This window comes from Magnolia sinica, chromosome 8, assembly GCF_029962835.1.
Source record: "Magnolia sinica isolate HGM2019 chromosome 8, MsV1, whole genome shotgun sequence".
Classification (NCBI taxonomy): Eukaryota; Viridiplantae; Streptophyta; class Magnoliopsida; order Magnoliales; family Magnoliaceae; genus Magnolia; species Magnolia sinica.
The window spans coordinates 80,028,701-80,050,411 of NC_080580.1; the positions used below are offsets into that span (position 1 = coordinate 80,028,701).

At 38.6% G+C, this 21,711-nt stretch overlaps 1 long non-coding RNA gene across 1 annotated transcript; it reads left to right on the top strand.

Annotated features, from left to right (window-relative positions):
- Positions 1–19,562: 19,562 nt before the first annotated feature.
- On the top strand, positions 19,563–21,030 carry LOC131253492 (uncharacterized). Its single transcript, XR_009175211.1, has 3 exons — positions 19,563–20,313; positions 20,620–20,826; positions 20,929–21,030. It is a non-coding gene; the product is annotated as an uncharacterized LOC131253492 (long non-coding RNA).
- The last annotated feature ends 681 nt before the right edge of the window (positions 21,031–21,711 follow it).

Sequence of the window (21,711 nt, forward strand, 5' to 3'; positions counted from 1 at the left end):
AAGTTAACATTTTTTGACCGGTTTTCTAGGTGAAATTACTCACTTCTTTTCGAACAAGTGAAAAAGTAATAATTACTTCTTTACTGAGGGTTTACTGGGATCATGGGAAATTAGGCAGGCCCTAGTGAACATATTGGATGGAAAATAAACGTTTTGCTAGGTGTGGTCCAAAGCCATGGATATGACTCATTTTTGGGATCATGCTCTAAAATAATGTCACCGAATGGGTGAACCGTATGGATAAAATAAATATATAACTGCAGGTCCATGTAACTTTAATTTCCTTTGAAGCGTCCGTGCAACTCGATGCTCAAGAAGTGTCTTCGCATGACACATACCTACATCAGACCGGTCGGTGGTGTGTGGTGCACTGGCCAATCCATTTCCAGATTTTACATAAGGGGTTTGGCTGGTGTACGGCACACCACTGACGTGGCTGGTGTGTTGACGTCACCAAGTTCTGTGAGTACCATCATGAGGTAGGTGATATATCCGAACCATCCGACCTTAAGGCTTGAGTTGAAAAGTAAGATAGATTCAAAGATCAAATGGACCACACTGCACAAGGTAGTGGGAGATTGAACATATACCATTGAAACCCTTTTGGGGGTTGTAGAAGTTTTGAATCAATAGCATATTTTGTTTTTTCTCTTCATCCGTGGTCGGTGTGACATGAATAGATTGCATGGAAAATAAACATTATGAAGCCCTACAATATTTCAACGGTGAGAATCATTGCCTCCCTTGCTATTTATGGTGTGGTCTATTTGAGCTTTAGATATGACTCATTTTTGGATTCATTATCTAAAATGATCTGGGCTAATGGATGTGCAATGTGGATATAATAAATATATTATTATGGTACTCACGTAATTTTGATCTCCTTTGAACAGTTCATATAACTCAGAGCTCAAGAAGTATCAGCGCTCGTCTTCACACTGCACGTACCTACACCAGTCAGGTCGCTCGTGTGGTACACCAACCAATCAGCTTGCATTAACATATAGCATTCATAGGGCTGTCAACCTGCTGATCCAAGCTTTCCAATGGACAGCCCTAAATCCTCCGTGATAGCTCCAACCATGTCCGAAACCAATCCGAAGTGTTGTCCACGAAGAGCGAGGACTTATTTGCCATGAGCAACCCGGCCCAGCCCATGATCACTTACATATGTGAAATGTGTAGAAGTAAAATGCAGACATTAAAATCAAAATAAGGATCGCAAATTATTTTAGTCTTTAGTAAAATGGGAAAAAAAATTACAATTCCATATCAAAGCATGCTCTCTGATCTTAAATGTACATTTTATATCATTCATATACATTACTTTATATGTTATGGGTGAAAATGGACTGATCAAGTCAGCCGTAACAAGAGAGAACACAAAGCATAAGTAGAAGAGGTCAGATAAGAGTAAGGTCCCGACAACCGAGCACGACCTCCACGATGAGCTTGGGCACCAACCACTAAGATTGGGTCTGACTCTGGTCGACGTCTTGCTATTGCGACCAATGAACGACTCTAAGTATCAACTTGACTTGCCTCGAAGAAAGGCCCGACCACTCTCGACAGTTCAGCTCGGTTCATAGGACCTTGTCCAATACGACCTGAAGCTCGGCCTCGGTCGTCGATCGCGATCTCCCAGGAAGCTGACCACTGGGAGATCTCATTTTAGTATAAGGAAGATCAGTCCCCGAAATCTTCGCCGAGAATCAAGCTGAGGATAACGCCTTGGGTTCCGAGGATGATCCCCTTTATGATATGCAACAGGATGGTAGATTTATTGTCGTGTACATAATTAACACTAAACGACTATAAATAAGGGCCTCATCTATGGTGAAAGGTATGGAAAAATATGCAAAAAATACACCATGAGTTCTACTAGACCTAGAGTCTTTGCACTAACTTTGGCATCGGAGGGTCCCCTCCTATAGCCAGGGTCTCCATTGTTGTTCACTTTTACAGGTACACATCAGTCCAGGAGTGAGGACGACCGGATCACAACATCAACAATTGGCTCTGTCTATGGGAAACAACAATGAAGCCACTCTTATCTCACCTATCATCCTGTCGAGTTGCTTTGCAATGGCAAAAGGAAGAAAGAAAGCTCTGGATCCAATTGCGGCAACTGCTCCCACGTTAGCCGAGCACTCTACAGACCTCCAAGATCCACCCTCACAACATCAGGCTGATTATACTCCTGCAGCGCCTGCTCATAGGTCCCGAATCGATGAGGTCGGTTGGTCTCTTTGGAGAACCAAGTCGAGCCTTTGACTGGCCACATGACCATATGATGCAGATACTGGAGATGCAGAATCTGCCTACCAATCGTAGAACAAAATCAGACATAATTACTAAGCAGTCCCGACCTCTGCAAGCTCCTCATGACTGGTAGGAAGTTAGACAACAACTTGGACAGTATAGCCAAGAGCCCACTCACACTACGGGAACTACTGTGCTTGCTAACTTCGTCTTGCGTCACATGTTGGAGAAGAGAAGATGTAGGAAATAATCTAATGTGATAACAGAAAATGAGGTCCCTTGGGAGGCCGAGTTCAGGGAGATATGGGGTCAGATCGGCGACATCTGTCAAGCTTATCGAGCTTAGGTCCCAACCTCAGTTAAGGCTATGATGGAGGATATAGAGCCACCGTTCACCGACGGCATTATGGCGTATCTAGTCCGTCAAGATTCTGAATGCCGCAAATTACTCCTTACTCTAGAACTGGGGATCCAACCAAGTATCTAAAGTCTTTCCGGGCATGGATGGAATTGCATGGGGCAACCAGTCACCATCATACTCGCTATATGTGGTGAACCAATTCCAATGAGAACACATATGTTACAATACTCCCATATCGAAAATCCCTTCCCAATAGAAGTAACCAGTCTTGGACATTGACAACACGTCACAACTATCCGAACCTTCACCTAATTCCATTAAATTAGCTTCATTTGATGAATCATCTAATTTCTCCTCCTTATAGGTTTTGGGATATTAACAATCCTTCTTCATATGTCCCATCATCTGACAATATTACAACACTTTAACTTGCATTTGGCTTTTTTCCTTAGATCGAAATAGTGACTTCCCATTCTCTCGCTCAAACGGTCTTCCTCGAGCAAACAATGCATTTGTAGAAATACCTTCACCTCCACTCTTCTTTTTCAACTGCTTCGATTGACGATTTCAGATAACGATATCGAAATCCAATTAATCCCTTTCATAGCACAAAGTATAAACCAGATACTCATAAGACTCCAGAAGATATATCAACAAAATTAAGGTTTTATCTTCTTTATCAATCTTTACCTCCATCCTTGTCAATTTGCATACCGACTTGTTGAAGATGTTAATATACTTAGAGAGATCCAACCCTTCTTCTATCTTAAGAGTGTTAAATTGTCTCTTTAGATAAAGACGATTGGTGAGCGACTTCGTCATGTAGATGCTCTCTATGTTCGTCCATAAACTCGTAGTAATCATCTTATTGATGACATTATAAAGGACTTCATTGACCAAGCACAATTGGATTGTGTTTATCGCTATCTGATCAAGTTAATCCCAATCATCCTCCTTTATAGATTTCAGACGATGCGTTTTCTCAAGAAGTGCATGCTGCAGCCCTTGTTGAACTATGATGACTTTCATCTTCAATCTCCATAGTTCAAAGTTATTATTATCTGTGAACCTCTCTATTTCGAGCTTCACATTCGATCCCCTCGATATCATGCTTCCAAACTCAAAACTAATACCCCTACCTTAAGCTCTAATACCACTTCTTGGGTGTAGAAACAACCTCATATCAAATCAAATAGGCAATAGAGAACGAAAAATCCAAAGAAATATAAAGATACATACAATATTTTTATATGGAAAACTCTCGGGGATGGAGTACAACAGTAGCAAGCCATGTAGCAAAGGAGTACTGTTCGCTCTCTAAGCTACAGCTATAGAGATGACTTCTTCACCTTTTGTATTCATCTGCTCATTTTGCTTTTATTCACAGATGCTTACACCTATGTCGCGCCACTATGTTGTGTGTGAACCATCCAACAGCACATCAAGTAACCCTACCGTGAATGCCCCAAATACGATGGTGATCTGATTATTAGGTCTACCACAACATAGAAAACAACGAACAACCGTCCAAAAACATGACCTACACGAATGGCTGGATATACCTGATTTATGGTGCATATCCAACTCTCAGAGGGGAGATTCCTTACACAAACATGCGGTGGGCCCCGTACTCATGACCTCAGTGTGGAAACGCACACTGTACCACAGAATAATTAGTAGGGACCCGCTCCACAACACTTGTTCCATAGTGACTTTGAGGTGAACCCGCTCCACAAGACCTGTTTTAGACAGCCCATTCAACAATCAATATAAGTGGGCTCGTGATGTTGTCTATGTGAAATCCACTCCATCCGCCAGGTACAATCCCTAAGAAATGGGCCAAGAAATCATATGGATACACAAATCAAGTGGACCACAACACATGAAACAGTAGGGTTGGTTCATCAACCATATGTTTGTTAGTGAGGATAGTATGGTGTCTACCTTCCATCAAATCCGTTCATCAGGTGTGACTCACAACAATGAAATGAATATATAAAGATTAACCTGATATAAAACTTAGTCTGGCCAAACCACGTGAACGTTTTAGGCACAATTTTATGTCGTTCCCACCGTTGATGACTGTATATGGTTTTTCATGGAGCTGATCTATAAGTAATTACCGTGAACATAAGGGTTCTCATCTGATGGACGGAGTGGATTTAATCATGGTGACCCAAGAGATCGATCGTGTGCGTTTCATGCACTGCGTTAAACACGCATGTACACTTCCCTTCGTGGTTTAAGAACACAACACCCTGGCGTGACTTCTGTACGAATATACAGGGGGCGATTTGATGAGATCCAAGCCATCAATCTGGTGCGCCACCCTATGTTTGGACTGTTTCCTAGAAATAAGAATAGTTTAAAACGTTCTTGGCCACACCGTGGGGAATAGTTCAGATGGGAAGTCCTGCCATTAAAATCGTCCGAATTGTGTGGGTCCACTATGGTTTATTATTCCATCTACTCTATTCATTTGATGCACCCCACGAGGATGAAGGGCATTCCAGGACTCACGTGGGCCGCACTATGTGAATTTAGCCATGCTTTTACACCTAAACATATGTTGTGGCCCACCAAATTCTTGGATTGAAACTACTCTTATGATACATGGTTAAAATGTAGCAACGCACATGATGGACGGGGTGGATCTGAGGCATTCATCCTATTGAGCACTGGATTCATGCACACATAAGTAGGCTTGCGTGCACCTCGGAATCCAGTAAGCGGAAGCGTACGGAGTAAACTCTGTGGGGCCCACTGTGTACATGTATTCTTATCCACGCCAGTCTATCCATTTTATCAGCTAATCTTAGGGCATGAGCCCAAAACTGAAGCATATCCGGAGCTCAAGTGGGCCACACCACAGGAAACGGTGGGAATTGAACGATTACAGTTAAAAACTTCTTGGGGGCACAGAAGTTTTGGATCAAGCTGATATTTATATTTTCCTTTCGTTCATGTCTGTATGAGCGTATGAACAGGTTCGATGACAATTAAACATCACTCTGCACATTAGAAAGGTTTCCAATGGTGAATGTTATTATCTCCAATTTTATTTATTTTTCCTGTGGTGTTGTCCACTTGACCTTTGGATATGTTTTAATTTTACACTTCTGCCCTAAAATGAGCTTCTAAAATGGATGAATGGTGTAGATAAGATTTACATCATGGTGGGCCCCACAGAGTTTACTCAGTACCTTATAAAGTGTGAATACATGGGGGCATGACTCGCAGTGGTCAGTCGAGGGCTTGCATTTAACTTTTGGAAGCAGATTCAGTGCGGCCTGCCTCACGCAAGACTGTCAACGCTATACTCATGCGGTCCTTCCCTGTTGTCAAATAATTTTAGGCATTAGCCCAAAAAAAAAAAAAAGAATAAGAAAAAGATAATTTTAGGCATGAGTTAAAAATTGAAGTAGATCCAAATCCCAGGTGGCCCACAAATAAAAATTTAATGGTCAATCCCCACTAAAATCTTCTGGGAGCCTACCTTAATTTTTCCTAATGTTAATTTCCCATGGCACCTGTAGATAAGGTCATAAAAGAACTGATGAAAAAAAAAAATATATATATATATATATATCAACTGATCCAAAACTTTGGTGGCCCACAAATAAAAATTTAATGGTCAATCCCCACTGATTCCTACAGCACGTCTACCTGAGATTTGGATTTACTTTAATTTTGGGCTCGTGCCCTAAAATTATCTAGAACAACGGCATGGATATAAAATACTTGCATCAAGGTGGGCCCCACGCTTTAAGGGCTGCACTGTCTTGGGTGAGGGCAGGGCCTCACCTAATCCACTCCCCCTTCTTCTTTTATTTTTTATTTTATTTTTAAATTGTTTTTTTTAAACTACACGTATCACCTCAAGAGTAGGGTTGTACATCGAGCCGAGTTGAGTTGAGGTGGGCCAAGCTCGGCTCGACTCGTCTATGCTATACTTGAGTTCAAGCTTGAGTTGAGCTTGTTCATATGTCAATTTATTATATTTTTGGTTAAAAATTACAAATTAAACGTCAACAATATTAAGTCTAAAATGTCTCATATGCCACATTACTAAGATAAAAAAAAAAAAAAAAAAAAGGTCATATATACCTCTACATACTATTATACCACATGTTGATCTTCAACATCAAATCCAAGGAGTGAAAATATATTATAAAGTATAAAATGCTAAACAAAAAATTTAAAACTTACATTCCTTCAAACAGTTTTAGATGCATTCTATATCTCGTCTTCATTGCCATTCTCCTTCTCATACTTTTTAACATCGAAACTGCTACCACCTAAAATTGGATGCAACCAATCTTGCGTACATATCAGTATGTTTCAACTGTATTTGAGGCGAGTGAGCTTCAATACTTGCTAACTACCCTGCTCCCGGTACTAAAAGTTGATTCTGATTCCACGGTCAAAATTGGAATTGATAATGTCACATGCCATCATCGAAAGTCTAAGGTATTCACTAGCTCTCAACTTCCACCACTGCAAAACATCGAAATCATTTTCTTGTAGCCTTATGACCGGCTCCTTTAAATACTTCTCCACTTCAGATTCAATTTTATGCATCTCCGTTTATTTTTCATCTAAAAAAGATATAAAGTTACGAAGTCGCTTGCGTGCAATAGAAGTACTACCGTAGTTTGAGAAGTATTTATTGTACTTGATGTTTCGGCCAAATCACCAACATATGAAGTGAATATAGTTCTTCAACTGCAGGCTGCAACATTAATAATGACGGTCTCTGCTGAAATTCTTTTGTAACTAGAATAAAGTGATCTGAAAACAGATCTAACAATTTCCATCTTATATCGTGGATCCATAACAACTGCAATGACCATTAGCAAGTGGCATTCAACCCAAAACTTATTGAATTTCAACTATATTCTTATAACCGTTGCTTGTAAAAAATCCAGACCCTCGATAACACATTTTTTTAGCGCGTCCATAATGAAAATAATTTTTAAGAAATTGATTTATTGTAGGATACTTATTTCTTGAAAAAATCTTCGTACAATCGTAAAAAACTTTAAGAAACTGATGAACACGTTCAACTTTCTTCCAGTCTTCATCACTAGGCATGTATGTGTACACTTTATCGCGCGCCACAAGTTCAAGGAATGCAACTTTAAATTCTAAAGCCATATCCAACATTTCATAAGTTAAATTCTAACGCGTGCAGACATTCAACTTCAACTGCTATTTAGATTTTAAATCCAAACGTTGGATTATATTATTCTATGTACTCAGTCTTGAAGGTGACCCCCTTATATATTTAACATTATCTCGTATGTTGGCAATCATTGAATAAATTGCTTTCAGCCCTTATTGCACAATCAAGTTGACTATGTGAACACAACATCTGACTTGGAATATTTTACCATCGAAGAATAAATTTTTGACGGCCTTGAATTAAGTACGTAAGAAAGAAACCAAAGTATCGTTGGAAGAGGCATTATCTAAAGTAATTGAAGAAATTTTCTTTTCAATACCCCACTCAACAAAACAATTATAAATGCAGTCGGACAGTATCACACCGGTATGAGGAGGAAGAACGTAGCGAAAATTTATAATCCTTGTTTGTAGTTTCCAATCTATATCAATGAAGTGTGCGGTCAATGATATATATCCATTTCTTTGATTCGATGCCGTCCACATATTCGAAGTCAAAATTATTTTGGATATGGATGCCAGAAGAGCTTTCAAGTTTGCTTTCTCAATCGCATACATCTTCATGTACTCTCTTTTCATAGTAATACAAGAGACTTTCTCACATTTGGAATTTAGAAATTTGTAAAATTTCCTGAAAACTTTAATTTTTACTATATTAAATGGATTCTCATTAACTATCACCAACCTTCTATACTACTCTTTTATCTTTTCCGGATCATACTTATACGTGGAGAGTGTAGCTTGAGAGTCGTCATCTTCAGAAATGGTAAATGAAAGCAGTTGTTAGACTGCACCCTTCAATGTTCTTGGTCTCTTTACACATTTATCAAGATGTCTCTGATAGTAAGTTGTAGAAGAAATAGAATATTTGCTTTAAAGAGTTTTACAAAACTTGCATCTAATCTTGATTGAACCATCTAATTGCGTGATCTCAACAAAAGGTTCCCATATCGTCGATCTTTTTTCCCATTCACCGAACCTGAATTGTTTCAACCTTGTTTTCTAATTTGTCTCTCTCTACGATAAAATGAGATGTGATTGACGCACTTGGACCAGGGGTATTTGGGTTTTCTTCACTAGTCATTTAAAAATCAAAAGATAATAAAAGTAGGGTAAGATTAGAGCTTTTATAGGTTGAAGTAATCAGTCAATCATATTTATACGTATATATAAATATATAATACAAACAATATCAAGCCCCTTTATAAATTGCAAGACACAAGTATCTTAAATAGTCTCCTAATAAATAAATCCACCAGGATATATATACATAACTATAAATTGTCCATAATTGTTTCAAATTTTGTTTACTAATTGTCTCTAAATATCTCATATATTCCTACTTGTCTCTATCTAGAGGTGTTAATTATTTCTATATCATTCGGTAATATATCATGTACTGTCCCCATATAATTTACATGTGAGCTGAAATTTCAGCAACACCTCCTTATATTGTCCAGATATATGTAAAATTCAATACTAATTAGTTGCCACACCCGCATGTAATCCATTACACATGTAGTGGAAACCAACTAGTAAAGAACCATATATCTGGAGAAAATATAGGGAAATACTACCGAAATTTCAACCACGTGTAAATTGAATGAGGACAACCTAAGTACATGGTATGGTACCGAACCGTCCAAAATGAGACAATTCAGGAATCCATAAAGAACAAATATTTTCAGCCGAATGATTGTACTTGTTCAATATAAATTTCTAAACGGATGGTATATTGCTAAACCACTAGGTGGCCTAAATACTAATTAACAACATCAGCTGATAAAGAATCATAAGCATCAATATTTAAAGAACAAATATTGAAATATATAAGAAAAAGTTTCTTTATACAACTACAAGTCTACAAGTAAAAAATTTAAGAACAAATAAGAAGATAATGTATTTATGGTAGACAAATTAAGTTAGTGCATTATAGTAGGAAAGTTAAGTCAATGTATTTACTCCATACAACTACAAGTCTATAACTTAAAAACTTAATACATCAAAGTTAAGTTTTAATATTCTTCTTATTTTAGATCAGATCTATAATTTTCATCATCCAAGCTTGGGCTGATCCTCTTCAATATGCTCATTAACCTCTCCTTAATCAGAAGGTGAGGAGACTTTTCTACCATGCTCTTGTATAGATTCCACTATTTTTTTTTCAAATTTTTTTTATGAGCTGGTTTATATGGAATACCCAAAATCTTGTAAAATGAGGTGAGTTTGAAAATATACTTTGATGGCTTCTTACTTATTGAGCTTAATCATGCTTCTGTGTCATGTTATTGAGGAGCACATCGTTGATATCTTAATACATCTGCCTCTTCCTTGCTTAACTTCAAGGCTATTTGTAATTTCTCTTCTTCCAGTCTTCTTAATCTAGCTTCATTTTCTTCTTCCTCTTCCTCTCTAGTTCTCTTCACTCTCTCTATTTCAGATTTTTCGTTGATTGGAATAGGTCTGTTATGGTATATCTTGTGGTTAGTTGTATTCGGTGTGGGGAGGGGGTGGAAGGCTTCTTGTTAGAGTCTACAAGAGCCTGGAATAAAACTCGTACCTCCCCTAGTGCTTTGGGACACGGTTTTGAATCCTCCCTCCCCGATAAGCATAGTCTAAGTTAATTTGTTTTGTTAACAAATCTGGCTCCACACAAATTGTATTGAATCTTCATTCTTCCAGAGTCTTGGGAGTGGACTTGGGATCCATAATCCCAAATATTGATGGATAAATCATCTGAAGACATTGTTGCACACCATTTATAATATTATTGTAAACAATTTTTTATTTTTATTTTTTTATAAAAATAATAATTATTATTTTATTAATATGTTAAGCTAATCGATGTGTACATAGTGTGAAGTGTTCGAGTGTGGTGCTCATTGATCGTGCTAAGTCCATCCCGCATTTTTCCTTGTGAGGTACTCTTCCCTTATTTGTTATGGAGATAAAAACTAAAAAGTGACCCAAAATTTAGATTTATAAACCCATATGATTTTTAGTGGTCCAAATAAGTGAAGAATCTTAAACGGCTAAACCCAACCCAACCTAGAGCCCAACCCGACCCAACCCTACACCCAACTCAACCCAACACCCAACCCGACCCAACCCAGCCCTCGCCCTGACCCAAACTCGCACCCAACTCAACCTAGTACCCAAACTTGACTCAACCCAATGGCCAACCTGACCCAACCCAGCTCCCACCCCCACCCAAACCCCAACCCGACTCAACCCACTGCCCAACCCAACCCAACCCAACGCCCAACCCAGGACTCAACCCAAATAAAAAATTAAAAATTAAAAAAATCTCCAATCATACTAATCCATGATATATATATATATATATATATATATATATATATATATATATATATATATATATATATATATATATATATATAAATCACATACCTTTGTGGTGGCCGAATGGGCTGAGCTTGAGACGAGTTGGGTTGGGCACGGGTTGAGAGAAGACGTTGAGTGGGCTAATTCAAATCGGGTTAGGACTTGGGCATGGATAAGGGAGAGGAGATCCAGGAGAATAAGAGAGAGAGAGATAGAGAGGGGCAGAGAGCTTCTTGGGTGGGTGGAGATGGCAACCGACAGGTTGTGGCGGGCTGGCTATGGGAAGGGAAAGAGAGGGAATGAGGACTCGAGTAGGGTCATGTAGGGTTTGTTGTAACGCCTGAACTTTTCGATACTAGAGCTTCGAAAGTCCTCGAGTGTTACCAATAATTTAACATAAAATGTACACGTGTATGATACTAACCTAATGATCTTGACGTTACACCTAGTCTATAACCCCATCTGACCGTTAAGAAGGATCCCCATCCATAGACCATGTCATCGGACCGTTGATCATGTGATTTGATATAGGTATTTTTTTTACTAAATCGGTGAATAACTCTTTATTTATAATGATTTAGATGTAAGTTCTTTTGTAAGAATTACTTAGAAACATGTCTAAGGCTAGGTAGAACCATTAGATTTCACAAAACTCATGGATCAGTGATAATCAGGAAAACGCCATCACCTTAGACCCCTAAATTATGAAACACATGGTTCCCATGATCCGAACCATGTAAAATCGTATATCAAGACTAATCACCCTAAATTGACCGTACATACCAAAGATTCAGTCGTTGGATCATCAAGATCGGTAACTAAACACAACAATCGATGAAATGGCCCACATAGGACCAACCTTAGTTCCCCATTTCTGACACGGACCCTAATAACCGCTAGACTAAACCAACGGTCGGGACGGATCTGCACAAGAACACCCAGACCTCCCAATCAGTTGCATGCACACGAGGTGAACATACATCATACTGCACCAGAATACGTTTCACACTCAAATTCGTGAAATTCCGAAACCGGTGGGATTTCCACCGCACACGCAAACAGACGTCTGTGGGAATTGTTGTGGTCCACCCCTGTGATCGGACAGGAAGATCTGGACCGTCTATCACGTCCAGAGGACGGATTTGACCCCACCCTAGCTGGTTTCACACCTAGGAAACATTTCACATGCACACAGATCGGTTCGCAACCAGACCAGTTTTAAGGCTCTATTTACGTACTCCTCTTCCCACGTGCTCCTATTCAAATCGGATCTGTTCAGGGATTCGGTGGGGCCTACTACTAAGGAAAATGGCGTGAATCTGAGCTGTTTATCGGATACAATGGCCCCCACTGAAACACCTCTAGAAGAAATCTTGACCGGAGAAGTCCAACATACCCCATCGTTGTAGTAAACGGTCTCCGCATCAACAGAGTTGCGTGGATGGAGGATCTCTGACCGTGCATTCCGGAATGTGCAATCAGGGCCATCCATTCTGTGGCCACACGAAGACAACCTCTAGAACCGACGAAAACTACCTCGAAAACAGGGGGTTTACCGGTCGGCCAGAGCGCTTGTCGCAGACAAATGGCGTCCGGTTTTCACTGCACAACAGAGTCAGCGTCCAGAATTCTCCAACTGACTTGCTGGCCGCACGATTATAAAAGAAGGAGAGAGTCGAGGGGGAAAAGCCAGGAACGAGAAAGGAAAGGAAGGAGAGAGAAGAAAAAGACAGAAAGAGGAGAAGAAAGGAAGAAAACAGGAAGATTTGACAACTCGCAAAGTTGCCGAAACACGCTCCGGACCTCTCAGACGTCCCAAGGTAAGGATGCACGATCCCCTCCCTGCTAAATTCTTGGATTTCTAGCAAACACGTAATAATCCAGCCTAACCGAGTCAGCTCGGTGAGAAAAATCTGGCTAGGGGTGATAACCTGACCTAGTTCATACTATTGTTAATCAGATTATGTCCTTTCACCCATGGAGTACGTGCTTATGAGTTTCTTTGATCAACTAAGTTCTGAACTTAGATTTGAAGCCAAATCCTAATAGTTGATCTTAACCAGGTAAGACTAACCATTCCAAATTGTTTAAAATGACGATAGAAGTCAATTCTACGAGGTAAACACAAAAAGAGAGATACCAAGATACAACCTAAGGTAAGGGTTTTATTCTTAAGCTTACGTTAATTTAAGTTGATATATTTATCCTGCCCTTTTATGCCTTCATACGATTTTATCGCGCCTTTTACATACCTTTTGTCTTAATTGAGTTGTTGCATTTTATCTTGCCTTTACACTTGTCCTTTACATGCATTTTACCTATCCTCAGATTTATATTACTTTCCCGCTGTTTTCATTTTAAATTTGTTATCATCAATTATTGGCCCTTTGAGATTTTTACATGATATCCATTGTAAGGAGCCTTCCTAAATTCATGGGAGGCTATGGATACAAGACTTGCTCTTGCCTTACCAATTATTTGGCTCCGTCACTCTCTGTATTTAAGAATAAACGGTGGTCGCTCTTCTACTTATGGAGTTAGCCATTGCCACCCTTCTTAAAGAATCGTTCGTGCCGTTCTTCTATTTTTTGAGTTGGCTTTAACCACTCTCCTTATATTTAAGTTGACCTTTATCACTCGCCTCTTATTCGAGTTAGTTATTGTTACTTACCTTTTTTCCTTAAGGGCTCGACATGTGTTTTGATATTCTTAACCTTCCATGGATTAAGGATTACTTCTTGATGCAAGTACTATGTTGGGAATCTCTCCTCTAGCGATCAATTAAATATTGTGGACGTAATGCATTTTCGGTAGCGGCCCTGGGGTGACACATAATTCCATGTTTCTCGGGTTGATGCCCTGATTGGTGTACGTGAGCCGTTTTGTATACGCAGTACGTCAATTCCTTTCTATGAGGGGGTTGGTTGTCGCAAATAGTCGCTCCAATCTCTGAGGGCGTATTCACTCGGTCATGTCTTGTGTCCGTCTTGGGATAACCATATAAAACCATGTTAAGCGTGGGACACACCGGCAAATCTCCGTACTATGGGATGCGGGGCGAGTTGGATAACTATGATCATATTCTATATTATGGCGATCGCTAAGTGTGATACACCGCATATACTTTGCTAGGCATGCATCTCATATAGATTGCTTGTGCATTGATACCTCTTGTAGGGTGGAGTACTTGACGTATCAGAACTTTTACATTGTTTTATGAATCTCTAGAATTACTGTTAATCTTAAAGGATAACCATCACTATGAGTAGGGCATTGACACTCTCCCAACTGTAAAGATTATGCACGTGACGTACAGATTAAAGACTTAGCAAACAAATCTCTCCAAGAAAGATCATGTCGAAAGAATAAGAAGATAATTTATTATTTAGTTCTATATTTTCGCTGCGAACTTGATAAATGTAATAAGCTCTCATTGAGAGGGCATTTGATTATTTTTTTTACTCTGATGAAATATAATCAATATAGTTGAACTTATTCTTGTGAATGCTACCTTCAGAAATGTATCTGAATGTAATCTAAACGAGAAAAAAAAATGGTACGATTTTCAAAGCATCCAAGTTTTACATTATTAACACCCGGCTTTCTCGGGCACGAATATAAACTCTAGCCATGAAATTTCGGGCTGTTACATTTGTTAATTTATTTTTACTTTTTAAAAAAAGTTATACATTATATATATAATATAATATAATATAATATTAATATATAATAATCGAGCCTAGTTGAGATTGAGCTTCGAGTCAAGTCGAGTTGATATGCACCATGCTTGAACTCGGCTTGCGCTTTAAAAAATGAGCTTGACTCACCCCGAGTCAGCCCTTCAAGCTGAGTCAATCTGAGCTGACTCAAGCTAAGTCGAGCGAGCTGTTCGAGCTAGCTCGACTTGTGTACAGTCCTACTCAAGAGTGATGAAATATGCAAATTAACTTGACTTTCGGTCACCGTTCATACTATCGGGGTGTGTGAATTGTTGGACGATAAGGTGTGGCCGATGCCTCTCCAAAGACGGTGCGACCCCTTATCATAGGCCCACCTTAATGTCTTTGTTCTAATCCACACTGTCCATCCATTCACATATTATTTTAAGGCATGAGCCTAAAAATGAAGACTATCCAAGCCTCAGGTAGACCATACCATAGGAAGGAGTTGTAATTGAGCACCCTACCATTAAAAACTTCCTAAGGCCCATCGTAGTGTGCTAGAATCCGAATCATCTACTTGTCACAAACAGAAAATTCATGTTCATTGTAATGTGATTGTGCCACATCACCACAAATTGCATTTAATTTAACACAGCTAAAACGTTGTGGACCAATCACGATGCTCGAAAGTAAGAAATCCCAAGCAGAGGATTGAGATTCAATGTTTTCATAATGTTTATTTGCCATTCAACCTGCTGATAAGGCTGCGTAGACCTATATGAAGAGAATATGTGTGTGTGTGTGTGTGTGTGTATATATATATATATATATATATATATATATATATATATATATATAAGCTTGATCCAAGACTTTTATAGGCTATAAATGGACAATCACCACTGGATCCTTGAAATGGATCACGTCCTGCTCCTGCATGGAGGATAATCTATCTAGACAGGCCTCTGTGGGGCCCGCCATTATGTATGAATTTTATTTATACCGTCCATCCATTTTTTAAGATCATTTTAGGATATGAACCCAAAAATGAGGCAGATCCAAGGCTCAAGTGGACCACACAGTGGGGATTGAATTCCGACCATTAAAAACTTCATGTGAGCAGCAAAAGTTTTGGATCAAATCTAATATTTTTCTTTTCCCTTTATCCAAGTCTATATGACCTTATGAATCGGTTGGATGGCAAATAAATATCACAATGACTGTTATGAAGGTTTCAATGGTGAGTTTCATTATCGTAGATACTTCTTGTAGTGCACTTGAGCATTAGACCTGACTAATGTTTAGACTCATACTCTAAAATAATCTAAAAAATGAATGGACAGTGTGGATAAAACCCATACATCATGATGGACCTCACAAAACTCCTGCTGGGACGCATTAAGCATTTAATGCATCCAAACAGGGGGCAGGACACAAATTGCTTCCCTGTATCCCATAGTATGTTTCACTTGAGAATTGGATCACTTCATTTTTAGGCTCAAGTTCCAAAATGATATGGAAAAAATGGATGGACACTTTCAATATAGAGAAAGAGGCCAAGCCTAGAATGGGTTAAACTAAATATTGATGGATCCTCCCATGAAAATATAGGAGAAGATGGTAGGGATGGTGTTTGTAGAAATTACTTGGATGAAGTTATATTTGCTTTCCACCACATCTACCGTAATACTCTTGACAAAATTTTAGGAGTACAATATTTTTTTTCAAAAATATTGACCAAAATGATCATTAGGTGGGCCATCTAATCATTTTGACCTAGATTTATGATGATCGGTCCATTAAAATACCAATTGGCACTATGGATCATCCATCCAAACCATCTAAACTAATGTTTGATCTTCGGATTGACATTCAAATGATGAAAGTTACCAAAAGAATGGATGAATCAATTAAATTGTTGAAATTGATTAATTTAGCTCGTGACCTATCTAATGTTAACCATGCATCTTATTTTTCTTGTCATTATCTTTAAAATAATATGATTTCCATGATTTTATTCTAAATATAACTCTTAATCTTAGCTTAGGCTAAGATTATGGACAGTTATGATTTATTGAATTTTTAGCTTGATCTAGTGGACCAATATATAATTGAATCCTGCAAATATATTTGTATTACTTAAATCTATAAATTCAATTGATTAGATCTTGTTTAAAGCATGTGAAATTATGATTACCCACTACACCAAAATCATTGAACTGGTACGGTTCAGATTTTGGTTAAGAAACGGCTTTCAGCCGCTCCTGATTTGAAACGGTAACGAACCGTATTAGATTCATTGTGTTATACATTGTTCTTTCCACTATTTTATTGTTGTGTCTCAATTGAGTGTTGGATATTCTTATTTCTTCTTATATTATTTTATTGTTTTATTTTGAAACAAATGGACAGAATGGATGTGATTAAAAACCTCTGAGTGGACCCCACAAGGCCCAAGAGGCACATTACTCTATATCTGCCGCAGACTACCGATGGGTTTTAACCCTTTTCATACGCCAAAATCCCTGAATTCCTCATTTTGCATCTCCGTCTCCGTCTCTCAATCTCCCTCTCCCCCTCCCCCTCCCTCTCTTTCAATCTTCCCATCTCAACCCTCTCTCTCGATCTCCCTCTCACTCTCCCTCCTCCTCCCTCGATCTCCCTCTCCCGATCTCAACCCTCTCTCTCGATCTACCTCTCCCGATCTCAACCCTCTTTCTCTCCCTCCCTCTCACTCTCCCTCCCTCTCTCGATCTCCCTCTCGTTCTGTTTAACAGGTCTGGCGGTTTGACTTTCCCAACTTCGAAAAATATTCGACAAGATCAGTGAGTGCTGGTGCAGATGATGCAGCCTTCGTCGTCATGTCACTAGAGAGCTTCAAAAGTGCGTCGTGAAATGGCTGTGGCATAGATCCCAAAGCTTCATCCACACCAGCACTGACGCGAGGAGGCAGTTGAATCCCAACACTTGGAGACCTTGTGGGAGTTGAACTCTCTGCAAGTGATTTGGTGCCAGGTGTCCTAATTTTATTAGTGCTCAACAGCACATTTATCCTCAAGGGATTCAAGCGCTGAGTCACAACAGCATCACACAGATCATCATCATCCACAAGTGTTACAGCATCACCATCTTCATCGTGAAATCAGCATCTGGGTTGAGTTTGAAAAGGTCAAGGATCTTTGCTCTCAGTTCATCCACATTGAGTTTTAAATGGCAAAATTAGAGGGAAAAAAGGTTTCCCCAAGAAAATTGCAACCGAAACAATGAAAAGTGCAAAGGTAAAGCACTTTACTTTCATAGTTTCTGTAGGAAAACAAACAGGTGCAAGGGATTTCCTTCCGCTAGTGCTGATGTCAGTTTATTACACACTTATGTCACAATTTCAATTTCCCTTGCATTCCCCTAGTTCACACTGAATCCAAACAGGCAGCAAAGGAAAGGATAGGATGAGAGAAGAAATATCTTTATTGAAACCAAAGCAAAATACCCGAACTCATGTAAACACTCGAAAGTAATCAAACCAATGATAAATGATACAAGATTACCAGCAGGGAAAAAAAATGATGTTGAAATTCTATGAAAAGGCTCTTGAAAACTACAGGTTAACTGAACTCATGTTTTCATGATCCATGTGGCGGAGAAGCTTAATTTCTTTTAATGTCCTTTTGGCATCAATTCTATTGTCAAATGCATTCCCTATCTTTTTAATTGCAACCTCTTCATGCATCTCTGCATTCACCACGGCTATAGAAATAGAAATAAAATCACAATTAGGTTGAAGAATAGAGATGAAACAATCAACAATTAGAGTGAAATAGGCAGTGGCATTCAGTCATTACACTCCAACAAAGTGAGATATTCAGTCATTCAGTCATCTGGGTGTCAAAATATTTGAAGTATAGTTACAATGATACAACTGTTTAAAAAAAAAGGTTTCAATGAAACTTGTTTGACCTCCTGAGGATACTCAATGAGAGTAAGATTGTCAATCCTACTCTCGCCCCGTGCCAATGTAACGTGTGCATTTGAAATCCAAGCCATTCATGCAGATCTGTCCTACTTTGTATGCATCATGGTTAGAAAAAACAGGATGGTCTAGCTATTAGAATCATCGATGCTATGCATTTAATGTGGACCGCTGGTCGTTTTCTTCTAACCATCTACTTTATTGTACACCTGTGGCCCATCCAACAACCACACCGGCATGATTATCAGACCATGGCACATACAATTATGCATGCACATGGACCTGCCAAACAGGTCATATACCCACCGCTTTTCTAAACTACATAAAAAGAGTGAGTTTCAACTTTAGCAGAAATTCCCTCCATGTCCCTCAAATACACTCTTGCATGAAGCACTTCAATGCATTTGCCAAACACTTGTGGTGGTCCACATGCTTGCTGATCTGAGGGTAAATCGGGTGAGCCATACATGCTTATGCACATGCTAACTGCCTAGTGACAAAAAAAATAAAAAAATAAAAAATAAAAATCCAAGATATGACAAAAAATCCAAGTCAAACTTGGATTTTTGAGAATAGGTCAAATCACATAACTCATGGGACTGTTGAGTATACATGGAAGGCCAATGGAAGCTACTAACACCATCCTCATTATAAAATCCTAATAGTGAGTTGCCATCAGAGAAACTCTAACATGTTCAAAAACTCAAGAACTTAGATTCGATGTTCAGCCGGGTCTTGTTGACTCAACTCATGTGGGTCTTTACATGACTCAACCCAGGCAAATCTTTACTTGACTCAACCCATACCTAATAATTAATTTAATTATTTTGTAAATATTATTACACAGTTGTGTGAGGATAAATAATAAACAAATTGAAGAAACTTCAAACAGCCAGCACTTGCAAAAGCTGGTTTGATATGGTAGATAATAGCAGAGAACTTAATCTCATTCTTTTTCTTATATATTTCGATATTTATTCTTTAAATGTTTATGCTTATGATTCTTTGTTAACTGACATTGTTAATTAGTATTTAGGCCAATATGCTTGCCCTGTTTGTTAATTAGTAATTGGTAGTTAGGCCATCATAGCACCATGACTCACTGAGTTAACTGATCACTGAGTCAAAGTGTTTTCTTTTAAATTTGGAGTTGGGTTCAAAGAGTAAAAGACCCCATTGCTGCCAATGGTAGCAATTAGCATTTATAGCTGCACGGTGGACACCAAAACAGAGAGTCACTTTTAGAAAAGGTAAAACACCTTTAGCATTTAGGTGAGGCTGGATGTAGAGGACATTGAAGCTTCTGTCAAAGCTCTTTATCTATGCATTTAGTAATCAGATGTCCACATTTTATGTAAATTCCATGCCCACAATATGCTCGACTATTTGACTGATACTTTTTTTTCTTTCTTTCTCTATAAAGCTTATGCTAGAGCAGAGTAGGCACTAGCTCAAATAAATAATGAGTTCAATTCAGCTATTGCACATTGAGCACACATGCCATTTTGAGCTGGTTTGATGGAGAAATCAGAGTGAGCATGCATCCTGAGGTGTATTGTGCCTTCTGCAATAACGTGAACAATTTTAGCACAATTGGCTGGTTTTCAAATGGCTACAGATTGTTGTTTTACCCTACTAACTAATCTAGGCTTTGAGTACTCTTTTGAATTTTTGAGCTATTGATCAAAATGCAAAAGTACTTTTGACTAGGTCCTTCAGCTTTAGAGAAACCCAAGTTAGCTTGCTGCAAGTATTGACTGACTCAATTTGATTTGACTTGATCAAGTGATTTTGTTCATTACAAGTCAATCAAACTTACACCCTTTTTTTATCTGCAGGAATATTACCCTGTACAAATTTGATACCTGGTCTGTTTTTCATCACCGAATCCCCCGGTGGCTGGTGAGTCTTATTAGTAAACACCTTAACAAGTGCTGGGATTCGGTGTCTAGGCCAAAATGGGTATGACGGACGAGTTCGAATCTTCTTTGCAAGTACTACAGGGATTTGATACTGACATTTCTTTTAAAGTGAATGAAATCAAGGTGTGGATTTGAACTGCCTTCAGTTCTTTTATTTTTTTAAGGTCTCCTGCACAAACTAGTTAGGCGATTGTGTTGCTGTCTAACTTGCTCGTAATTCCCTAGATTTCATGTGTATACAAATCCAACCCATTCAAAGGTGATCGAGACTATGGTAATCATACTCCAAAACTTCTATATTCATATACTCATCAGGTGGGCCATTCATATACTTTATACCATATTGACGTTTTCCCATTTTTCATATGATTTAGACTGATTGATGAGTGGATCAATTCAACTTTTTCTATTACGTTTTCTCCAGATGGATCCAACTGATTGAACGGTTTAGATTTTGATGAAAATGACATATGGGATATTATGAGGCATAGGGTGTAATTCGGGAATAACAAACGAACATGCTATGTAATTTGGCTGGCATGGTTTTGTAGGTAGCTGAAATAAGTCGAATTCTGAAACGATTTCCGTCGTCATTTGAGTAAGTGCCGTTGCCCATCTGTATTAGTTCATATTCCCATTATTGACTACTTCTGATTTTTTTCTCTCCACCAGGCATGAATCTCTTGATGTTCAAAACCATTTATTTGTAAGTTACCGCACACATCCTAACAATCCAATTTCTAGCAAGCTGCAGAATGGTTAAAATGAAATCATTTTTTTGAAATGCAGTGCATTCTTTTTGCACAATAAAAAAATGGCAAATGCATGTCATAAAACTAATGCGTAGCTAGAGAGAAAAAAAAAGAATTTTTTTTTTTTTAATCTTAGCAATCCACTATTTTGTACTCTATGAACCACCATGAATCGACCAGCCTGAAATTTGGCCAGAAGATCTACACAATGGTCTAGTTGATGGGCAGCTTAGGTTTTTGGTAAAATTGTGCTTAA